Genomic DNA, 4,668 nt, shown 5'->3' on the forward strand with positions numbered 1-4,668 from the left:
TCGCGGACCACCCCGCCTCCTCTCTTGCCTAGTGCATGGGGAAACTGAGGCACAGGGAGGGGCCCTGCTTGCCTCCCTTGGAAGCTGGACTGGAGACGGGGTGTCCGGAAGCCCGAGGGGCTCACCCTGCAGACCCAGCTGGGTGCGGGGCTGCCAAGGATGAGGCTCAAGCCTCAGGGCTGCCGCTTCTATAAAACCACGTCTGCCCGAGGGCTGGCCCAGGGTCCGCGGGCAGGGCGCCAGGCTGGGTGGGCCCTCGGGCTGCTACTCCGGTCGTCCCCTGGGGCCTCGGCTGAGACGGAGGCCTTGCTTGTCCCACGAATGTGCTCTCGGGGTTGGGCCCTCAGCCTGGTGCTGGGGAGACTGCAGCACCCCGCAAGGGCCGGCCCGGAACCCGGCTTGGAAGGTGCGCGAATCCGCGCGGTGCCGAGCCACGTGACAAAGAGGCCCACAAACATACACGTGTGGCGGGTGCCGGGCCCGTGTTTATCCAGAGCTTCCAAAGCCCCTGGCTGTGTCCGCTGAGGCCAGAGGGAAGGTGAAGGGCCAGGAAGGGCGTACCCCAGTCTTGGGCCCCAGAGGCCCAGGGAGGAGGCCCCACGCTGCCACGGGCACCTGCACAGGGACTGCGATCACAGCTCCACGTGCGGCGGCGAGCAGGAGGGAGGTAGGGAGGGCTTCCGTGGACAGCCCGAGGGCAGAAAGCCACGCGGAAAACCGTTTGGAGGGATGTGAACTTCACCCTGCCCCAGGGAGGCCCGGCCTCCGCCCTCGGCTGCAGGGGGGTCGCCGCCGAGCCCGTGGACGCCCTGAGTCCAGTGTCCTTGCTTCCCTGGGGCTCTGGGCCGCACGGCATGGGCTCGGCCTCCCGAGGGGCTGGACGCTGAGGTCAGCCACGCGGGCAGCCGACCAGGCCCACGTGAGGGAAGCCCCACGAAGACCTGGGACACCGGGGCTGGGGGCTCCCTGGGCGGCCACACTGGTGCGCGCTGCCACTGCGCCGCCAGGGGAGCCCACGCTGCCCACGACTCTGCGGGGAGAGGGCGGTCTGGACCCTGTGGGGCCCTGCCCGGGGCGCCCTTCCCCTGGGTGCTGGGGGTCTGGGTCCTCTCCCTGTGGTACGCCGTCACCCTGAGCACGACGGCTCCGTGAGCTCCGGGGGCCCTTCTAGAGAATCAGCGAGCCCCACGGGGTCTCGGGGACCCCAGACTGCAGCTGGCATGACCAGTGAGGGTGGTCTCGAGGATTGTTCCCAGGTGATATAACGTCGCAGGTGACACGACTCTTCCTAGCCTGTAAGAGACTAACTCCAGGGGCTTTAGGATTAACATAGACATTTAACAAAATCAAACTAAAAATATTACCATTTTTGTTAACAATTTGTATGTGTTTCATATTTTGAGCTTTTTCACACTGGAGAGAATTTGGCTGATAGAAGTAACGGGGAAGCTCGTGATGCCGATGTGAAGTGTCTAACTGGCCCGCTGGTGTGGGTTTGTGACTTTAGGTAGAAATCACGTAAAAATTTTATGTACAGTGTTGGAACATTGGAAAGAGCTTAAGAATCACCATATTTTTTATCCTAATTTATTGAATTTATAAACATTTTTAAGTACTTGGAAATTTCACAAAGTTTGACAAAGTAGATTCCGTGCAGAATATGTTGATTTAATGGGTGTAGTTGAAAAGGCTTGAGGACATCAGTGGGACCAAACATTATTTTAAAGTCCCCTTCAACCGCTACGGAGAGCGTGTAGAACCGCGGGTGTCCCTCAGAGTCTGAAGGGAGGGGGCCTCTGGGGGGCTCAGCGGTGGAGCGTCTGCCCCCGGGGTCCCGGGATCGAGTCTCGCATCAGGCTCCCCGCAGGGAGCCTGCTTCTCCCTCTGCCTGTGTCTCTGCCTCTCTCTGTGTCTCTCATGAATAAATAAATAGAATCTTAAAAAAAAAAAAAAGAATCTGAAGGGACGAGGCCTGGAGACTTGTCACGTGGAGCTCCAGCACCCATTTAAAGGAGGAAGTGGCTTCTGAGCCCCTGGTCCCGGGCGCAGCCGAGCACAGCTGAGCTCCCTCCAAGGGGGCTGCCTCCCCTGAGCTCAGAGCTCCGGGTCCCTTGAGGGCCTGGGGACGTCCAGCTGAGCTCTCCGATGCCCCACCCCTGACTCACCCCACATTCTGCTCCCACCTAGGCTCCTCCTCCCCCTCCTCTCCTCTTCCCTTTGGCCTTTTGGGGGCAGTCTCTGGGTCCCTGTTGTCTCTGTCTCCATGTGTCTCTGTCTCTCTCTCTCCTTTATGACAAGCTTCCCCATGACAGGCCCCCCCAAGAGGACTCCCCCAGGACAGGCCCCCAGGATGGCTTCCCCATGACAGGCTCCGCCAGGATGGGCCCCCCAGGAGGAATCCCTGGGATGGCCCCTCAGGACGGGCTCCCCCAGGACGGGCTCCCCCAGGACGGCCCCCCAGGACAGGCTCCCCATGACAAGCTTCCCCATGACAGGCCCCCCCAGGAGGAATCCCCAGGACAGCCCCCCAGGACGGCTCCCCCAGGACAGGCTCCCCCAGGATGGCCCCCCCAGGACGGGCTTCCTTCCAGGGCCCCATCTTCCCAACCTGGGAGGGGAGGCACAGGGAGGTGCAAGGATGTGCCCAAGGTTGCAGTGAACCAGCCAGACGCCTGGTCGCCTGCCTACTGCCTGGAAGATGCTGGAACTAATGGCCGCACTGCAGGGGTGCTTCTGAGCCCCCCCTCTCTGCAGCTGCCTCGGGGGGCCTGCTGGGAACACGCTCTTCTCCACAACAGCAAAGGGAAAGGCGGGCACTGAGGACGGTGGTTCTGCTGTGGGCGTCGCAGGCCTGCAGGACCAGTGTCCCCAGGGCCCTGCCTGCAGGGACCCCGAGTGCAGACCAGCCTGACCTTGAGGCTCCCGTGCTTTTCTGTCCTCCCTGCCGGAGGCCCCAGAGCAGGCGCCCCAGACCCTCCTGCACGCCCAGCACCCCACCACCACGCTGTGGCTCTCCCAGCCAGCACCCGACTTTCCGGTTCCGGAGGCCAGGCTGACCCAGCCTCCCAGGCTGGAGGCCCCACGTGGCCCTCGGGGAGCACTCGCCCCGCCATGCGCCTTGGAGCCTGGGCGCCCCCCTGGCCGCCTGTCCAGACTGGGGGGGCTGAGGTCCAGGGGCAGCGGTCATCAGGTGAGTCCGGGGCCAGCTCGGGCCCAGCCTCTGAGCAGGGTGGAAGCCGGGCGGCGGCAGCCAGCGCTCCTTCCTGGGTGGGCCCCACTCTTGCCCTCGCGCCTCTCCTGCCCCCTTAGCCACGCCAAACCCTCCCTCCAGACGGCCAGACGCCCCAGGCGCTGGGGTGGGCCACCCTGGGGCACCCAGGTGATGTCGGCGCGGCCTGAGGGCGGGGCTGAAGCCGGACGCAGGCCGGGGTGGCCCTTCCAGCAGCAAAGTCCCCGCAGGTGGGGTCCGCTCCCCTGAACCCCCCAGAGGCCCCGCGGCTGCCGTCCCGTCCTGCTCTTTTCTCTGCGCCCATGAGTCCCCGTCCATGGACGCTGCACGGAAGATACCCTGGGCCTGGCCCCCCAGCCCCGGCTCACAGCGGCCCCCAAGGCTCAGCTGGGAGCCCAGGAAGGGCCTGGACACCCCCACCCTGCCCTGGCCCTGCGCAGCCTCCCTGCTCAGCCCCACCCCCAGCCAAGCTGGCTCAGGTGCCTGTTTCTTCTGTGACTACAGCCCCACTCCTAGAGCTGCCCCCCAGGAGCCGTCCCCCCACACCCCCTCCCTGGAGCCGCCCCCCAGCCGCCCCCTCCTCTCCCCAGAGGCCAGCACCCCGCCTGGGTCCCACACTCAGGGCACACTCCTCCCCCGGGGTGGGGTCTGGGTTGGCAGCTCCTTGCCTCTGTATGGGTCTTGCTCTTCCCGGGGGGGTTTGGGCGGCTCCCTGCCCCTGCCCCTGCCCTGCCCCTGCCCTCTACTCCCTGCCCCGCCCCGCCCCGCCCCTGCTCTCCTGCCAGCCCCCACCAATGTGCGCGCCACACTCCTGCGGCCGAGGCCCCTCAGTCCTACACGCGGCCCACGGCCTCTGCTTCCGTGTCTGTGTCCGTTTGTGCTGATTTCCCCCCAGACCCTCTTCCCGGAATCCAGACGTTTATGAAACAAAACTGTTGAGCAGGAAGGCCCTGCTCCCCGGCTCCCCCGGGGCCTCAGCTCCGACCCCTCTCCTGGCCCCACGGGCCCCACAGTGCGGCTCCCCCCCCCCCCCCCCCCCCCCCCCCCCCGCCACTGCCCCTCCTCCTCTCCCTCCAGCCTCCTCTGGCCCCTCCCGTCCTGCCAGCTGCCCTGTCCTTCCAGAACCCCCTAGAAGCAGCCCTCCTCCCCCGTCCTCCCCACAGGCCCCGCCCTCTGCCCGGCTCCCGGCTGTTTCCCGCTGCCCACCTCTGTCCACCTCTGTCCACCTGGAAGTGCTCCAGGGTGCCTCCTCCCTCTGACCGGCCTGTGTGCAGGAGCCCTGGGCCCTGGCACCGGCTGCCTCGGTTCAGCCCTGGCAAGGGCAGGGGTGCTGGGTGTCCCTCCCGGACCCCTTCCCCCGAGGGCCCGTCCCCCCCCCCCCCCCCCCGGCTGGGCTCAGACCGTGGGAGGACCTGCAGAGGCCGCTGGGTGCCAGGCGG

The sequence above is a fragment of the Vulpes lagopus genome, chromosome 9, assembly GCF_018345385.1.
Source record: "Vulpes lagopus strain Blue_001 chromosome 9, ASM1834538v1, whole genome shotgun sequence".
Lineage (NCBI taxonomy): Eukaryota > Metazoa > Chordata > Mammalia > Carnivora > Canidae > Vulpes > Vulpes lagopus.